This window comes from Onychostruthus taczanowskii, unplaced genomic scaffold, assembly GCF_017590055.1.
Source record: "Onychostruthus taczanowskii isolate IOZ18803 unplaced genomic scaffold, ASM1759005v1 scaffold3, whole genome shotgun sequence".
In the NCBI taxonomy this organism is placed as follows: domain Eukaryota; kingdom Metazoa; phylum Chordata; class Aves; order Passeriformes; family Passeridae; genus Onychostruthus; species Onychostruthus taczanowskii.
Genome location: NW_024500349.1, coordinates 17271234 through 17291232, shown reverse-complemented (window position 1 = coordinate 17291232; position 19999 = coordinate 17271234). Strand labels below are relative to the sequence as shown.

The following is a 19999-nucleotide window of genomic DNA, read 5'->3' as shown; positions in this document are numbered from 1 at the left end:
TTAATTGCTTCCTTTTTTTTTTTTTTTTTTTTTTTTTTTTTTTTTTTTTTTTTTTTTTTTTTTTTTTTAAATTTTCTTTGCCACTTTATCAACAGCTGGAGAAAAACCTGTTATCTCCTTCCTACAGGCAGGGCACTAAAGAGATAAAAAAGTAATTCCAAAGCCAAAGCTCAAAGTCTACCTGCCTAGCCTTCAGCCACCAGCCCTGCCTGGCTAAATCTGACAGTGTCCAGAGCCTGGGGCCACACCAGGTTCTCCTTGGAGATTTCCTTTAGCACCCCTACGTGTTCTGCATTCAGAGACATGCAGCCACCAAGTCTGTGCAGCAGCCTGAGCTCCTGCTGGGGGTCACCACCAAGGGGCTCCGTGCCCATCCTCACCTTCAGAGCCGGCTCTGAAAAGGACACGTGCCTGAAGGTGGTCTCCATTTCAGGGGATGAAACCTCCTGCTGGGGTGGAGTAGCTGCAAGTTCACCTCCCTCAGCTGCCTGAAGGCTTCAACAGCATTATCTGCTGCTGTAGGGAGAGGAGTAACTGGGAAAATTTCAAACAGCAATTCCGGGATTTCATAAATGTGGGAAAGCTTGACCTTAACATCCGGCATCAATGGAGTCCTCTCCATAGGAGAGCTTCATAAGGAAATGGTGGTTTTAGCCCCTTTTATAACACTTTTTGAGGTCAATTTACCTTATCTTGATGCCATTCCTTAAGGTGTTTGACTTGCAACAGTGCTGTTTTTAGGCATTAGAGTGCTCAAGTTCTGCTTATAAACCTAAGTAACTCATCCAAGTTAAAACAGGAATTTATTCTGAAGCTATCAATCCAGTTTGACTTTACATTACTTCTTTTTAACTTCAAGACTTCTACAAACAATTGCCTCACTATATGAATATTATGTTATCAAATAATTTTCAAGGATGCTGTTGGTCTAGATAGGGCTGTATTGAGGCAAACTGTATCAAAGAATCCATTGCTCATTGCTCAATATGTGATCACAATGGATTCCATATCTTTACAAGTTTACATGTTTAGCTCCAAGCATTTTTTTACGACTGGCACTAATGATAACCTTTCAAAATACACATATCTGTATTGTTCCATATTGTTAGTAAAGTGATTCTAATCCCTATTCCTACTAGTTTTCTTGTTTTAAAAATTCTTCCAACTTGGATTTTGCAGACCACCACTGTCATCCTTGAATTATTTCAGATTAATAATTTTGATGCCAGGGAAATATTTTACTGGTAACTCCCTCCCTCCCTGGAAAACCCATTCATATTTTAAAATCTTAGAAGGAAACCAGAAATTTGCCAGTTCCCAGCTGTCATTTGCCCATTATTGCCTACTTTTGGAGCATTGCCAGAAACTCTCACCAGTCTGCTCGTGATGTATATGTGACTCTTTCAGCATCATGTATGGCTGGGGACAAGAAAGAGGCACATGGAAATGATGGCTGCTAATTTCACTAAATGCTCTTTGACCTTGACCCCTGCCTGGAAACCACAATATTGTTAAGTCTCATGTTGTCTCTTCTCTTTGCTTCTAATCTGTGTAGGTTTTATTACTAAATACAGTTTACAGACTTCACAAACTCAGAATAAAATCACACTATTAGCAGGACACCCCCAAAGTCTGTCTGCCAGGGGTCTCATGAGAGCTACTTACTCTTTGCATGGCCTTGGAACCTTCCTACTGACCCGGCAGAGGAGCAGAACTAATATTAGAAAATCCAAAATTCACTGTTAGTGTAGAATAATTATATTTAAAACCATTAACCTAAATCCCAATTGAATTCATTTGGCAAAGCTTGAGCCCTTGGAGTAGCACAGACACCATTTGGTTTTTTTTTGGTGTGTGTGTGTAATAGCACAGATTCTTGCTTAGGAGGATTTATCTGATATAATGACATAGCTGCATTTAGATTGTGTGAAGCAGTATGTGTCATAAACTGCTTGAACACTCATTACACCTGATGAATGAAATAACCCTCCTGGGCTGGAGAGAGATGTTGCTGTTACAGATTATGATACATCATATATCACATCTGGTTGTTATTGTTCTACTCAGGTTGTTTTATGTATAAAAGGGATAGCACCAGCAGGAATAAGTCCTCCTTATTTTGGAAGAAACAGATGCTTTGCAAACAGGAGGCAGAGCAAAAAGCTTAGAAATTGGGAAAACTGCTGGGAATTGGGAAATTGCTGGAAATCTCTGACAGCCAGAGGAAGTGCAGGAGACTTGACTATGCGGAGAAAACCTGAAGAATATTATTTTACATCAGTTATTACATTGTGGGTTGTTTTTTTTTCCCCCCAAAGTACACCAACTAGTATCCTGATTTTAATTCCTTTCATTCTGAGTACTCATCCTCTGAAAATGTTGCCATAGGGGCTGCTTATCCCTTGCTTGGGTCTCTCAGGTTGGAGAGTCTGGTATTCAATTCTACTGATATGTGTCACTTCTTCTGTCAGGGTGCATTAGACTGGGGCTCAGATCTGCATTTCAGGGGCACTTTAAACTGTTTAAGTCTTGGGGAAAGTAAATCCTCCTAAAATTACAGGCCAAGCACTGTTCTTTTTGTGTAATCTGGATAAACTCATATTTTTTTATTAAGTGGTAGCACAAATCCTCCAGTTCTCAGGTTTACACTTTTGGTTGGCCATGTATCTGTTGGCAGGCAGGGAGCAGCTTCCTTCAGCCAGAGCCAATTCCTGATGGAGTCAACGGGTTCTGAGCCAGGCCAGCTGCCCTTGGCTGTGAACTGTAAAATAAATATTTCTCTTAAACACTGAGCATCTTGACTATTCCAAGAATGTCTCAAAAGCCGATCTAGGCTATGTCAGCTCTTCATATGCAAAGGGGAAAAATCCCTTCAGAACTGAGGCATGGGAAGTATGTAACACTGAGATGTGTCATTGTCTAAACTCTGGGCAGGGTGGGATGTTAGGGAAGGTTTCCAGGGAACCAGAAAAACTTTCACAAACTTACTGGCTGACATCCATGGCAAATGTCATTCCAGATATGGCAGAGAATTAAGCAGCTCTAGAGCAAAGTAAAAGCACATCCAAAAATAAAAATCGTAACACTTCTATTTTAACGTTAAATGCTAAAAAATCAAGTGCTGTAAAAATAAGTGAGCACAGGGAAGGGATTTATAATCCCTGGTAGTATTTAAATGAGTAATTTTCTGTGATTATGATTAAAACCAAGTTAAGTCTTTAGATGCATTCAAATGTGTGAATTGTTTTCTGGCTTTCAGCGGGACCAGTCTTTAAGTTGCATGCAGTGTGCTTTGCTAAACTGTGGTCAAAATTTCTCTCACCTGGCCAGTGATGGGTCATGCTGTGATGTGAAAACAATGTCTCCAGATTAAAGTGTCAATTTTAAATCTAATAAATAGATAAAAAAGCAAGCAAACAAAGAAAAACTGCCTTTCAAAGAACTCCATTTAGGACTCAAAACCTTCTCACTCAGGCTACATAAAATTTTAGAACTAAATATTGCTCCTCTCTGAATCTCCCATTTTACATCCACTTGCTCCTTTATCATCTCTCTTTCCAATCCTCTCTGGGGCATCACAGTTTTGATCCCAGTGTCCTCTCAATGCTGACAACATCTGGATTACTGGGTTCCTAGGGTGGAAAGCACCCATAAGTAGCTGTGTCCTTGGAGCTACTCCTAAGCACCTACAGCAGGCAGTGGAGCTCTGGTCAGCGCAATCCATTGACCCACAGGAATATTGGAGATCACCCTGAAGTTCTGACCTGCCTTTGGCCATGTGATCCCCCCTATGGGCTCCAGAGCTCACCCTGACAGTGAAATGTAACAGGGCCCTACATGCAGCCACCCTGGCAGATCCCTCGGATTCTGTGTCCTAAGCAGGATTTGGATCCTACCTTTGCTGTCCAGACTAAAACTCTGGCACATGTTTGTGATTGGTCAGTTGCTTTTTGTTCCGTTTTTAATCTTTTCTCGCAATGTTCCCTCCTTTCCACATCCTTTCCTAATCGTGGCAGGTGATAAGGCTGTTCTGCCTGTCACTCAGGCTCCCAGCCCAGCCACTGTATGAGCTGGGATTTGGCTGAGCAGTGATTACTGAAATCTCAATGCTTCTTCATTTCTGACTTCTCTATCAGCCATCCCTTCCCAGCAACGCCCTCAGGTAAACCTCTCCTCCAGGCAGCCCATTTTCACACTTAGATCCTTTCAGGTTTCTTTCTGTTACCCTTGAGAAATTCAATCCTACCCTGCTCCTACCCACGGCCTACGAAAGGTCATTCTCCAGCCTGGATTGCCTCTCACCTTTCTCTTTCCACAGTGACACCTCTCTCTCAGACACTGAACACCAGCCCTCTTGCCTTGGCTCTCTGGGCACAGCCTGGCCAGCTCCCAACCTTCTGCCTCAGCTTCTCCCTGCCAGGGTGCCATCATTCCTGGTGGCATTCCTACATCACTCACTTTTCCAACAAGAACCTGTATACTTTCTTCCATAGGCCCTAGGGCTTGGGAGAGACATCTTGCAAACAGCCACAACATGACATCATTACCTGCCTTCAGAGCTTTTAATTATACTTTGCCATAAGGCTTAAGAAAAAGCCCCTCACCTTTGACATAGAACATTATACAAATCTTTTATTATACAGAATAAATGTAGTTATTAATGATTTCTTTAATTTCCTGCATGTTTTTTATTTTTGATTGTAAGCTCCTTGAGGTATGAACTGGATTCAGGAGTTTGTTATTAGAGAAAACCAAAGCACATCATTAGGATAAATTAAAGATGGTAATAACTTTTTCATTCAACAGAAGGATAGGCCTAAACTTCCTGTTGGCTGGATATTGTGAGCTCCCTTGGGGCCTGTGAATGTAGACATCAGTTTGCCTCATTCATTGGCTTTTTTCCTAGGGTAACAGAGCATGGGGTTAGCTTTGGGAGATGTGAGAGCACCTTATTTCAGTCAGTCTTATTTCAGCATAAAACCCCAGCTGCTTCTTCAACGCTGCACTTTTTGGAGAAGCCACTGGAGGGAAACCTCCACTATAAAACCAAACTCGGCTGCAACCTGCTCCAGCACTTCCAGCCCCGTCTCTCCTGCTCCCTCTCGATGGAACACTCCAAACACAATTGATATTTTTCCGGTTGCAGATTACTTCTAGTTTAAAATCAAAGAACTAACATGACATAAAGTTATTGGTTCTATAGGCACAGGAGGAAAAGAAAGAAAGGAAAAATGTCTGTGTCACTTTGGACCAGAGTTAAAGCTCACAACTTTAACAATGGGGAAACAATATTGGAATTCCTGCTCTGGCAAAGCCCTGCTGACACAAGAAAAGAACCAAGACTGAGTGGGAAACAGCCATAACTCGAGTCTGCAGCCACCAGACATTTAGGCAACCAAATAATCTCTGTTGGCCAGGCTGCTCCTCCTGCTGCTGAGGGTTTTGCGGGTGATAGCCACAGCAAAAGTGAAATTATCTCATTCTGGGTCCCTGGAAGCTGCAGATTTTCCCTTTTCCACACCAGGTCTAGTCCTCCTATTGCAATCAGTTTCTCTAATCTAAATGAAGTAGTATTTATGGCTACCTGCTACATTTCCATAAAAAAATAATAGTCACCAAGAAAGTGGCAATCTGGTGAAAATAAGTCAAATGTATCTAAAACATATCTTTGTGTAAACATGATTCCATTTTTGTGTGAAACAGAAGGCAGGAAGCATTTATGTTCCTGAGTACCTAAATTTATCTTGAAAAGAATATTTATTGAAGTCACCATAGAAACAGAAATTTGGAAGTATTAGACTTATTCCAGTTGTTGCAATTACTATTTCCTCCACAGCAGGATCTGTTATATTACAAATAATGAACAGTTCAAGATCTGTTGCAATCTTATTCTAGATATTTTTGCTCTTTAATGAAAAGCCCCCAACTTTTGTGGCATGAAAAACTTCCCTTTCACATCCCTGCTTTAATTCACTGATCAAAAGGAGAAAAAACGCTTGAAATATTTACTTAGAAGTAAAGATATAAAAAAGAAGTTTGCACATGCTGTGCATAATTATTGGGCAGTATCCAGGAGCGTTTGTCAGATTTAAAAATGCTGTTTTATTTTCTGATTGATAAGCAAGGTCCATGATTGACTGTACACAGAACAAAGAATCTGCTCAGCCTGGTGGCCCAGTGGTCACTAAATTGTGTCATCAGTTGGCACAGCAGCTGCTTGCAAAGCCATTTTTAAAATGACCCCATTGCTGCCTTGCAAATACCATTTTTGTAGCTTGACTTCTTTAACCACAGCATCCCTCAGCTGACCCAGCCATGAGCTGAGCCCACGCTCTGGCCATGCCCAGGACATTCCCTCTGGTTTTCCAAGGGGATTACACACCCCACGTTCCTGCTGGATTGCCTCAGGCTGACCACAGCCGAGGCAATGAGCTCCATTCCAGAACTACTGATAAAGAAGTATCCTACAAATGCCAAACTCTGAAACAGCTGGTTCTCTGTGCTAAAAACCAACTTAAACCATGAAAGTACAAAGCAGTCTCTGCTCTCACCCTTCCTATGTGCAGCCTTTCACACCAGCTCCTCAGTGTAGTGGCTACTCAGTTTCCCTGTTTCCAGTATGGATGACACAAATGTCCTACCATGGAAGCTTCACCTTTTCCTCACTGGATGTATTTTCTGAAAGCCACAATGTAATCCTGTATGCACAGGTTATATTTATCACATCTGGCTTAGGCAGCGACAGAATTAATTAGGAAGTGTCTCAAATGTCAGATCATTAAATGAAATTGTAAAAAGGTAAATTGTAGTCTTCAGCAAGCAGAGATCTCAGAAAATGATCCTTGAAACAAATTGCAATCGTTGTAAAATATTAATTTCTTCTTTAAAACAGGGACAGTGTATATGGTTCCACATAAACACTATAACTTTCTAATTTGGTGTGAAGGTCAGTATAGAGGTCGTGATGAAGAATTTCTTTTAGTCTCTGAGGAACGACTAAACACTGAACAAATATTTAATTTGCATTTTACATTACTATTGAATAGACTTTGCTTCTTCAAAAAAATCCCTGTAGAGCTTATTTCAGTTCCTGTCAAAAATTTACAGGATTAAAATGGAAAAATACAAGATATACAACAGCTGACAAATTCTTCCTTTTTTACTATTTTAATAACAAAAAAGGTAATATAATAGTCAAAAATGGGAAAATGCAGCATATTTCCCTCTTTCTATCCTAACATGGAAAATTTTCTAGCCTGAAATCAATATTTAGACTCTGTAGTAGAAATACATTTTAAACAGAGAAACTCTTGTAATATAGTTTTAAAACCATGGAGGTGAGGTCTGTTATTTAATGCTCCCTTTGATTCTGGGGACTAACAGGACATTTCTGTATCAGGATACCAATTCTCACCCACACTGCAAGAGGTAGCAAATTAAGACAGAAAACAGCATGTGGGGGACAACACATTATTTCCCTCCTTTCTCCCTTTTCCCTCCCCAAGTCAATCTGTTTGGACTGTGTCAGCTGTGGTGTCAGAGCAGCGTGTTATGAAAAGGGATGCTTTGAAGGGGCAGCTTATTGCATTTAAACATAGCTCCTGTAAAGGAGGGGTCTGAAATATGGCAGGATTTATTAAAGGGTCTTGTTTCTTGTTAAGATTACCCCCATATCCACAGTTTCTGTGGGATCTATCTGCCTGGCCTCACTGTGTTGAAATCTGTGGCTCTTACACCTCCCACACCGATAACTGATAAAAGGGTCTTGAGATTGGCCACCTTCACAGGAACTCTTCCCTGGAATTTCAACTCTGTTGTATGGTTGCAGAGATGGTTTCTACCCTCTCTCCTCTGCAGAACAGTTTGGACAGCCTGTTCCTGAACTTAGTGAGTGCTTGGAAAGTGAAGCTGCTTAAGTGGAAGGCCTCCAATATTTTTTCCCTATAAAACATTTTTGACAGCAATGTTGCTGATCCCTCCTACAGTCCCAGAAGACTTTGGAAGAAGGAAGTTCTCAGCAGAAGAGTGAACACAGATACCTGTCTTGCTGTCCCTGTCTCCTCTGCACAGTGCTGGACAGGGGAGCTCTTTCCCATCTGTTTTCCCAGCCCTAAATTCAGTAAGCAAGAGGTGAGCATGCCTGGAGTACAGATGTGCCTCTGCACATTACTCCCTGGAACTGTGCTGGAGATAGCAAGGGACAAAAGCAGCCAGTGGTGACACTTGCAGATATGGAGCTGGATAATTTTGCAATTCAGGTTTCAACACTGCCCTTGTGACTCATCTTTGTTAAACTGTGTCAGCACATGGACCCGATGGAGCAAGTCCAGAGGAGGGTGATGAAGATGATCAGAGGGCTGGAGCACCTCTCCCATGGAGACATGCTGAGACAGCTGGGGTTGATCAGTCTGGAGAAAAGAAGGCTCCAGGGAGTCCTCAGAGCACCTTCCAGTTCCCAAAGGGGCTACAAGAGAGCTGGAGAGGGACTTCTGAACAAGGACATGAAGAGATAAAACAAGGGGGAACAGCTTCAGACTAAGAGAGCAGGTTAAAAAGAGGTAATAGGAAGAAATTCTTTACTGTGATGGTGGTGAGGCACTAGCACAACTTGCCCAGGAAAGTTGTGGATTCCCCATCTCTGGAAGTATTTGAGGCTGGGTTGTATGGGCCTCTGAACACCCTGGTCTGAGTGGAAGGCGGCCGAGCCCATGGCAAGGTGGTCAGAACTAGGTGGTCTTTAGGGTCCCCTCCAGCTCAAACCAGTCAATGCTCCTATGATATTTGTCCCCACAGACCCTTAGGGCAGCTTCACCCAAGCTATGATACCCCACGACCTGCTGTAACAGAGAAAGTGTTCCCACCTAAAACTTGGCAATTCTCCCTGCACCACCAGACTCACAGCACTCAACGAGACTGGCAGAACATGGCAGTCAAAATGTATGTGTCCATTAAGGAACCCAAATCAGTCTCTAATCCTCCACCACTTTTGCAGAATTGCTTTAATTCAATCTTCCTCGTGTTTTTACCTGGAGTCACACGGACTCCATGCATGCTCCTATTGAAAGTGCAAGCCTTGGTTATCTCTTAGGAGGGCACAGTGAATGTCATATGAGCGGGTTCTTGGATTTTTGGTCTTTGTGAACTGTTAAAGTTGCTTCTGGAGGACATAAATGCCTTTTCTGACTGTCTCCACTCCTCTGGCTTCATTCTTGATGCTGAGGATATTCAAGAAGTACAGTTCATGTTGCATGGGATGTAGAAAGCTTAATGCACAAATCACAGACCTTCTGTTTCATTCATAAAGAAATAATAGGAGATTTTGTTTTCTCTTAAATAAATATTTTGATTAAAAGGATGACCATGGACTTTTTTTAAAAGGAGACAGCAGTAATAATAAAAAGGTCTGTTTGCTCTTTGTTCCATGTTACACAATGATTTGCCTGAAAGAGATATTAATTATATTTGTATAAGAGCATTTTCCCCTCACTGGTTTTAGCCCTGTGTATTGCACTGATTAAGAGGAATTGATCTTTGCTGCCACACAGAAATGGGAAAACAAACATGAGCTCAGTGGTTGTATAAGATGTGCTCAAGGGCCATAATTTGAGCCAAGAGGAACACTTTGTGGCTCAGACCATGCAGACAAGTCTATCAAATGTACAACGTGTCATATACAGATTTCTGTTTAGTGGACCTTTCTGTCCCAGCCTCCACATTTATCACTGTCTCCCTGACAGGAGCTCTGCCCTGTTATCCTGACTTGTATGTCATTTATCAGTGTTAAGTACAACAAAAGAGTATCTCTTTAAACCCCCTTTACCCTTTCACATGCTTCTACCCTTGAATAATGATATCTATCTCTGCAGCCACAAATATTCCATTTCATCCTTTCCTTTGTATTGCGTTAGTTGCTCAAAAAATGATTAAAATGGCATTAGTGCACTTTAAAATGAAAATTATTATATTATTGTTGGAGTCACATGTAAGAGAAGAGATAAAAGCATTTGGGTGCTTTTGCCCTCTTTTTAGGCCTGTCAAGGCAAAAGAGTTTTGTATATATATGTATATACATAAAATCTCCATCCATAAAGTCAAAATTTGCAATGCCACTTCAGCCCAAATCACACAGCCCCAAGCCCAAATTCAGCCCCAAGCTGAATTTTCAGCTGTGGGTATAAATAGCTGTGTCCAAAGGAAACAATGTAAAATATGACATAAACACAGGCATTAAAATAACGTTAATGGTCTTTGAACATATCTTCTCATATGACTATTACATTTATTTTATTCAAGAACAAAGAGGAAAGAGGTGAAAATGGGCCACAGAAACCTTACAAAGGCTACACAAAAAGTGTAGCAACACTGAAAATAGTTGCTAGAAGAGATGTTTTCAAGAAGCATTTCATGGCCTTGCCTGTTGCCATGTTTTATAACAACAGACTGCCTTTATAGGAAGTTGGTAACATGCTGGGAATCATAAGCGTCACAGAATTTATGTTTAGCTACTGCCTTGCTAGACATTTTATAGAGATGTGTTAGCAACTCTCTATAACAGGTATGGTTCAGGCTCAGGTTATTAATTATAGCTTGCAGATTCAATTTATAATCAATAAAAAACCCAAATGAATTGTCAGTTTGAAACTTTGCTTCTCATTTTCTCATGTGTACATATCCATACATCATCCAGTTCTCACACCTCCTGCTCTATTTCCCAGACCTATTTCCCAGTTCTCTTTCTGAAAAGCAGAAAACACCTCATCCTTCACGTTTTCCCCAGCCTCCTCATGCTCCTGCACTGGTTGCATGTGTTCCCTGGCACTCCTCATCACTGGGCTGGATCCTTTCAGACACCACTTCCAGGATGCTGGGACCTGCAGTCTTGGGCACAGCAGTGAAGGAATATCTGCAGGGCGAGAGAGCACTGCATGGCACAGCTCCTGCAAAATGATGGCATGAAAGGATCCCTCACTACTCCAGATCTGGATCCTGAGACAGACATCATTTGTGCAACACGTGTCAAAGCTCTGTGACAGAGGGGTAAGTTGCTGTATGGTGAAAGCACCTGATGCTGAAGGAATGCCCAGGAAAGGATTATTGGATAAAAAACAGGGCACCTGCTCCTGAAGCTGGTACAACACCAGGAATACAAGGATACATGGAAATGGGGGAGAAATTTGGAAGGTAGGGTGTCTCCAGGAGCTCTTGATTCCTAGGTCTGATAGCTGAAAAGGCTCTTGGGGTGTCTAGAAGCTGGCGGCTTGTTGCTATTCCTGAGCAGATTTGTCTTTTGTATTTGTATCCTTGTGACCATTTGTTTTCAATGCAGTAATTAAGAGCTTGGCCATATATCCTACTAATTGCCTTCTTTTGTTTTGCCATTGAGTTTACTTGATCCCCTGCATACCTTGGTCTTAAATACACTTAGCTGAAAATCACTATGTTTCTACTGAGTTGAGGAGGCAGGTTCTGGTCCAGGTTTTCAGCTGAGGGCAGAAACCTTAACAGGCTTACAAAAAGGACCATATAGTGGTGTTTGCAGCACTTGTGTGCTGGCACGGCAGACTCTGGAGTCTGCTTTTGGTTGACAAGTTGCTATCACAAACTGGAGGTCTGGCAGCAAGCCTCTCGCAGAGGCTGCCAATTGGCACAATATGTTTTCCAACTTGGGCAGGCAAGTCCCAACCCCTGACTGTCCCAGGGGCATCTCTGGAGGGCAGTGAGGCAGTCTGAACCTCCTTTCTCTGGCTGCTCTGCAAAGGCACCACCAAAAGACCCATCCTGGTGTGACAATCCCAAGTGTGCAATGCTTCAGATGAGCTCCTCTCAGACTCAAAGCCACTGTGGCAGCAGTTTTCCCAAAATGGGATAAACTGTCCTGACAGCCACTTCCCAGTAGAATCAGTGCCCACTCCTTTCCCTTTCCCCCATCTCTGCTGTCTGCTACACACTCTTGTCTTTAACTATGTGGTAGGTATGTGGCTCTCTGAATCCCTCTGCAAATGGATGCAGCTCATTCACTCAGAAAACCCCATTTTTTGTTCCTTGGTTACCAAAAAATTGCAGGAGACTGGACTGACAGGCAGCAGAAGACCATGAGAATGGATTGAGGAGAACAGAAATGGTGCACAGGAGATAGTGGAAGCCATGTCTGAGTATTGGAAAAGGCACAAGACTCATTTCTGTTTTTAGGGCAGGAGTGAGCCAATAGACCAGCCCAGAAGATCATGACTCTTACCTTGATACAGCCTTAGCTCCCCTAGGAATTTCACTCCTGGTACAGCTGAAGGCAGCCTTCTCACAACTGCCCTGGAGCTGGTGGCTCACAGCTGCCACACAATCAGCTCATGACCCTTCAGTCATTTCCCAGAGTCATTGATAGGCTCCCATCTTATGGGAGCTATTTTTTGGGTGTTAGCTCTAAATGTATCAGTTAATATTTTGCACCTTGAATGAATTTTACACTGTTTCCATTATTTCAGTCCAAAGCCCAATGCAATCCCTCCTTGTACCCCATATCAGTTCTTCTCTGTTGGGAACACCTCCCAGTTTTGTGCCATCAACACACACCATCAAACACTCCTGGCATTTGTGCCAGCTCAGTGTTTGCATTTAGGATACATTTTCAACAAACCACATGGTACTTCACAGACTCTGATGGAGTATGGCTTAACCCCACGTTGTCACTTAGTGAAACCTTGGGTGTTAAACACCCTCCTAGCAAGATTGTTACAACTTCCACTGAAATCACAAGAGGTCTTGGCAGGGATGATAGTGTGTCAGGCGACTGTGCAGAACAAGCTTGGAAAGTTTGGGACCAGTAAGTCTAACTTGTGAAGAAAATAGTTTTAATATGCTAGTGGTTTTTTTTAGGGTAAATTTTGTAGCTTTTTATTGATCAATACAATGGAACCCCCACCCCTCCCCCCAACCCCGTGTTTAAACAAAATTACAGTGAATTGCTCAAAGGCAAAACAAAATTCTCTGCTCAGCTGTTTGGCTCACATTCATCTCCCTTTACTCCTATACAAGTGACATTTTAATTAACTGTGTCAGGTGGATGTGTAACATCTCTGCTGAAAAGCCTGTATCTGCTCAGATGTGTGTCATAGTTTCTATACCACCAAGATCTACTAGAGATCACAGTTTTGTGGCAGGAGTATCCAAATTCTGAACAAATACTTCCTAATACATAATCTGTCTAAGCTTTTCTTCTACTTGCACAAATGTATGGAAAGTAGTGATTTACATACACAATTTTTTCTAAAAGCAAGCACAAAAAAATTCTATAGCAGGATCAAAAATCAGTTCTTTGTGAGTAATAAACAGTTTTGCATGGGACTGGCTGGGTAAATGGTAGTGATTTTGTTCCTCGAGTGAGTGCTTTTAGCTATGAATACCTAAGTGTGCAAATGTAAACCGCTGCTTCTGCAAATATATGTGCAGCTCTGAGGTTCACTTTCTGTGAATGTTAATGGACACAGAATTCAATCACATGAATATTCAAAGAAAGTGAACACAAAAGCAGCACAAGGGTGGCTGAAGTGAACAGATGTAAAAACGTAAGCCCAGAATCATGGTTCCCCCCTCCCCACCAGTGCAAGTGCCTTTAACTTTGGAGCTTTACGGTATTGATCAGATTCTGAATTTTTCAGGTAAATATAATGCAGTACAAACCATGACACTCCACAGAGTCTTGTGAGGAACATATCAGTTGTGTCAAGAAGTCTGATTTAGATCTGAAGCCTTCCTAGTCAACTGTCAGCTTAGACCTACATGGGAACACTGGTGCAGGAAATACTTCTGCTGGGATGACAAGGATATGGTCAAAGAAGAGGATCACTAGCTTTATGAAAGTCCCTTGTCAAACAGGAGTGAGGGAAATGATGTTGTGAGATTCTGTGAAAGGGAAGGGATGAAGGTGAGCAACATTTTTATTATTTTACAAAATAACAATGTATGGTGGGGTTTAAATTGCAAGTGTGTGACTAACATCAGTGAACAGGAGGAAGAAACAAAGGAGGAACAGAAATCTATATATACACTTATACATGTACTTGAACATATATTCTCAATCTATCACCTTTAGACGTGCCCACTTAGCTGCAGCTGTGAGTGGGAACCTCTGAAAGAGTCACTGAAGCAGGAGTGGGCATACAAATAGAGTAAAACTCCAGGTGGCCGAAGTGCTGCATTTTGTTATTCAGGAACTTTCCTGATGCATTTTAATTTTACCCATAAAGAAATCACACAGACACAATCTACAGGAAAAGAACATTGCGGGCTACTAACAAAACCAGTTAAAACTAAAGAGAGACAATTCAGACCTTTGGAAAAGTGAGTGGCATTTTCCCAAGCACATCATGAACACACAGTCAGTGGGAGCTCACCACACATAAGTAATGTGAGTAAATGGCAACTCCTCTGGGGAAACTGAGGGGAAACTGAGGCACATGGGTCACTGACTGGAACTCTGATTCTGCAAAGCACTTAAATATATCCTTCAAACACAGGCCATCCTCACTGACATCAAATGCTGTTTTCCTGAACTCAGTAACTGTTTGTCTCAAATCCCTTCTCCTTAAAGAGGGATGATGTGATGGCTGTGCTTAGAATCATTCTGTGGTTAGAAGTATGCAGCAATTTAGTTTGGTGAGAAAAAAGCTACACATATGGCTGAAGGCCAGGAGAGGGTCAGAGACAGGCTTGAGACAGAAATATTGTTGAGAACATCAGGCACAACCATCACTGGGGTTTGATGGCAGTAGCAAGTGAGAAGAGCAAGAACTGAGACTGGAGGTGACAGATGAAATACAAAAGTATGTAGGAAGCCTCAGGAAGATGCACTATTGAATCTGTGTTGCTGTTTCAATGGAAATGCAATGTAATGTGCTTACTTACCAAGCAGAGTACACAGGAACCAGCCTGGAGCTTCCTAGACAGCCTTGTGCTGCATCAGCAGAAGTGAGGGATACTGTGGAAAGGCTCATCCCTCCTCATTCACTTTGGAAGATGGGCAAGACTTGGCAGGGCAGAAATCAGCACATTTCAGTGTATTTCATTTTAATCCTCTTCTTAAAAAGTAGGACAAACCTGTGCAGTGATTTGTGCAAGCCCTATGCTCAGAATCTTCATTTCTTTGTGACACTTCATTTCTGCCACAAAGCAACTTGTTTCTTTAATAGCTACAGAGGAATACAGATTATTTATTTAGCTAATTGGAAGGGTTTGGGTTATGTAGTCAATCTAGTAGGTCTTGAAGCCTGTTCTAGCAACTTAACAGTTGATGACAGACCCTCAATAATCAAATCTAAATTCATTTTTGAGGAAATTAAATACCACCTTTCATTATACTATCTTATTGGCACCATGTCAACTGCTATTTTACTGATATCCCTCCAGAAAAATGAGATCTGATAAAAATTTGCATTTCAGTTTACATTATTTATCAGAATTTTAGTTTAGACTTCATAAATGTCTCATAATGATAATAACTGCAATTCTCTGCACAGTTGCATGAAGACCTACCAAAGCTGTAGCACACAGCATCACTTATTCTCTGTGTGGTTCCAACACAGCAAAACTCTCTCTACTCCAGTCGGTGTCAGCACCTCCTGCCTCTTCTGGAAATGCCACCAAATGATTTGGAGATGGTATAAACATGACTGAAATCAATTTAATCAAAGGGACTGTGCACATTGATACATGGGGAGAGCCACTGTGGTAACTTATAGAAAATTGTGGGAAAGGCTGGTGCTGCCTGAGTGCTTTTCCTTTATTCTTCAATGAGACTATCTGGTGAAAAAGCAGAATTTGAGTAGGTTGCAACTCCCCTAACTGGAGTCATTTAGGAAGCAGACATATAGTCTACACCAGCCACGTGGGGTCCCTCTACATTCAGTGAAGAGGAGAGACACCTTCATCCCTCTTATTGTGGCCTCTCAGAGCTTATGCTGAGGGGCCACTGTGATTTTGGCAATCCTTCCTCAGGAAGACTTAATTTTCTTGGATGGGATTTGCCAAAAATGCTGCCTTAAAAGAAAAAAATCTCTTTGAGTGTATTTTTCACAAAACCCCGTGTTCTTTGAAAATTTTCTGATCCCTCACTTTGAACGGTATCCAAACTGAAATAAAACCTAAACAATATCTAGTTGCTATTTTTCTTTTCCCATATTCCAATACTCTCCTGCCTTCTCTCCATTTTTCTCTTTATTTTTCTTTGCTTTTCCAATGGAAGGAAAACAGAACAGAAAACACAGAGAGTGTGAGGATGATTAAGCCTATTTAACTAACCTGTTCAAGGTTTTCTAAACATACAGCCAGGGATCTGCTTGGGACTCTCAGGGCAAGTATGGCTTCACCACAGGATATTCTCTGCAGAGCTGTATGGGATTAAGTGAGCAGGGTTACCTCTTCACTTTCTCCTCAGCCATTAGCCTGCAGCAATCTGCTCTCCACACTCTCAGGCAGCTCAGAGTTGAAGGGACACGAGAGAATTTACAGTAATGGCTCGTTTCTGCCAGGTCTGTGCCCTGGTAGCAGATAGTCCCTCTTTCCATCAACCTGGTGGCTCAAAGCAGGCAGGATGCTGCAAGTCAAACAGAGCAGCCCGGTTGATTATTCTGCAAATATTTTGCTTTTTCAAATTTGCTTACATACCAAAATATGGGTTTAGCTGATAAAAGCCAACAGCTATATCAGAGTCCATTACAATCTATCAGACAAATACTCAGTAATTTCCAAATTAGTCCATGGACTATAATACATTCAAGTCATCTTCATAATCTCTCTTGTAAAAAAGGCCCGCCGCTATAAGAATTACCTAAACATGGATTTACCAGACAGATAGCTTGCAATGTAAATGACTTGTGTTTGCATAGGTAGAATGCATATCAAAATTCATGCTCAAATGAGAGACCATATTGACTGTCTCTGAGTTGTTATGGTCTATTAGATAAATATTATCTTGGTTCAGGATAGTGGTAGTTTTCTATATGCACAGTTTCCTAATAAGCCATATGGACTCGCAGATAAAATTGTGCCTTCAGATTTCAAAAGTGATATGGCTGAATAGCTGTAATGAGTATGAGGAGGCTCCTGTTAACCAATTAATCAGAATGTGTCATGGAATGCCCCCTTCCTGTTTTGTGTTAGGATGTGTTACAATACCCACCCAGCAAACATGCACTGCTCAGTGGGATTTTGGCAAAAAACACATGCTAGGGGCATGGCAGCCAATCCTTGTAAAAGAATGGTGGTTGTATTAGAATCCCTGCACTTCTGTGATTCCAGTAATCTTTTTATTATTTTTTGTCCTGTTCACACAAATGCACACAGACTTACAACCAGTGCTCACCAATATTAACAGAAAGAATCTTAATGGTGTCAAAGACATGGATTTCCATCACACATTGTTTTTTCTCACTTAATAATAATGTATTAAACACATTTTTCATCATCACTGGCAAAAACTCAGTGGATTTACATTTCATCTACATGGAATGTGAGCTCCAGGGATCCTTGCATAACCTGTAAAGTGCTCACATGAACTAAACAAGCCTGGGACACAAACCAAGAGAAAAACCATTTGCTGAAGCCAACTCTGAGCTTTGCAGGTGACACCTCAAGCAACCTCTTCCTCCTTAATAAACATGAGGATTTGTCCAGGGCATTTGCACACCACACTGATGTAGAAAATTATGTGGAGAATTCTAGTTTATTTCAAGTGCCTGTGTTTCTTAGAGTTGACTGTTCTTCTCCTTCTGGCTATACCTGGCAAAAGAGGTCTCTTGCTACCACAAAAAACCTGTGATTTCAAGAGGAGAAAAAAGGACATTATTTCTGGATAAATCAAATTTTGTTCAGCTTTTCCTCATCATTATGGAGTAAATTTTCTCCTGAAAAGCAACACAAGATGTGCCTACACAGCATGGTTCAGCATTATGCAGAGATAACCGAGGCAACCTTAGGGTACCACAGGCCTTATAAATGACATCTGGTGTCCCTTCCCATAACTGTCCCCCAGACTGGGCAGCACACCAGGGCATAAGTACCTGGTAAAAGGTTTTTTAAAAAGATGTAAAATGGTCTCCCAGCAGAAAAAGTGCTACATGGCTGCTGTGCTGGATGGTCCCAGATGGCTGCAAAGGATGGGTGTCACTTTGGGAAAGGGACGGTCCAGATACAGGCAAGGCCATGAGTGCCATGACATTATTCCTCACAAATGGGTTAAGTAACTTTTGGTTTAGACCCTTATTTTACCTGCAGACCTCAGAAGCTAAGGCAGCAGACAGCATATTATAAAAGTAATTTTTACAGGTGAGAAATGTAACTTCATTTGGTCCACTGTTCCACGACTTCCTTGTTATCTTAATATTACTTAAAAGTAGCTCTGCTTCGAATGACTAAATTTGTTCTCTGAAGCACGCTGCTGCAATGTAAACATCATACAACTTTGATTTTCTCTGAATAGAGAACACATGCTGTTCCTGCAAAGAACATACAAGATTGCTTTTGGAAATCAAATGTTAATTATGACTGGGGATTGGAGGACACAATAAGCTTTTGCCCCTTCATTGTGGCCAAAGATAATTTCCAAGCCTCTACAAAAATGGTATTTTGCAGGTCTGTTTGTACTCTTGTATTTTATTAGGAGAGAAGTACTTCCAGCCTCTAGTCCTGGTAGAGGAAGCTGTGGCTGCAGGCACTGTCCAATGCTCTTACCTACCTTTGCGAAAAGGACATCAGCATCTTGTCCATGCTCATGTTCACAGCCATCCTCCCATGAAGGAGTGTTAAGATTTTCAGCTTTAAATATCTCTGCTGTGCTGTAAATGTACTGTTGAAGCTTTTATGGGCCAAGTTACACAGTGATGTCTTTCTGTGTATATTAGTCTGTATGTCAAACTTCTAATGTGAAAATAACACTACTGTAAGCCTGAAACATTAAGAGGTGTCAAAAGAAAACCAATGGCAATCAAAGTTGCTTTATCTTCCCAAAAATTTGACCACAGGCAAATGAAGATGTGGCCTGGATTTCTACTAAAACATGTAACTTACCAAACCAAGTTGCACACTTGGTAGAAGTTTTGGATTCCCTTTGCTTTTCTAGGCTTCAATAGTTTATGCAGCTTATTTTAACAATAAAATAAATAAAGTGTGAAAGAGCTGAGCACTGACATTATTTTAAAATTTTGCTTCTGTACCCTGTATTTCAGTGCACCTTTGGCACTGCCAGACTCTGAAGCCAGCAGAGCACTCTGTGGCCAGCCCTTCTGAAGGCAGCCCTCCTTTCCATTCTCTAAGGAACGCAGCTCTCAGGAGATTTCCAGCACAGCCCAGGCTCTGTTCAAAAGGCTCAGATAGGCTTGAATAAACATCTGACCTTCTCGAGGAAGAAAATGTAAACTTCCCTCCCCTCCCTCCCAAGCTGGGATTCTTTTGACGTCCTTTTCTACTATTTGTCTTTATTTATCAAGCAAAGAAAATATGTTTGACTCTATAAGAACAGAAGATTTTCAAACTTGAAGAAGTTTTCAGATATAATGGAAACAAGTGAAGAGCTCAAAATTGTGAATAAATATAAAGTTTGTGGGAAGGAAGTTTTTAAGTTTCTTATATTGGGAAGAGTAAAAAGAGTAAACAAACCCCCAGGTACACAGCACATGATGAGCCCCATGCCCAGCTCTGGGTGACAACTGTGCTTGTAATTACTATATTGCAGGTTTTGGGGGAAAAGTGCAGAACTGTGTGGCTTGATCAGCCAGGAATTCATGTTTTTATTTTATCAGAGCACTGCTATTTTCAGTGAATTTTAATGTGTGCCATCAAACCCCAAAAGTAACTTAAGCAGATGTCGGTTTTCTTTTTTATTAAATGCATACCTTTTTTCTTGTTTTTCACTGAACACTTCATGTCCTTCTGCAAATTGTTCTAGGTTCAGCCTCCAAGAGAGTAGTGAGGGAAAATCAGGCCATTTAAAAATAAAATAGATTACTTCTGC

The 19999-nt window shown here is 41.4% G+C and overlaps 1 protein-coding gene across 5 annotated transcripts in view; it reads left to right on the top strand.

Moving 5' to 3' along the window:
* DNAJB6 (DnaJ heat shock protein family (Hsp40) member B6) overlaps positions 1-19999 on the top strand; it is a 182851-nt gene that overhangs the window by 74043 nt on the left and 88809 nt on the right. For all 5 annotated transcript variants that reach the window (XM_041408329.1, XM_041408330.1, XM_041408332.1 and 2 more), the window contains exon 11: positions 10716-11037. The gene's annotated coding sequence lies outside the window, so the exon portion shown is untranslated. The remainder of the gene's footprint in view (positions 1-10715; positions 11038-19999) is intronic.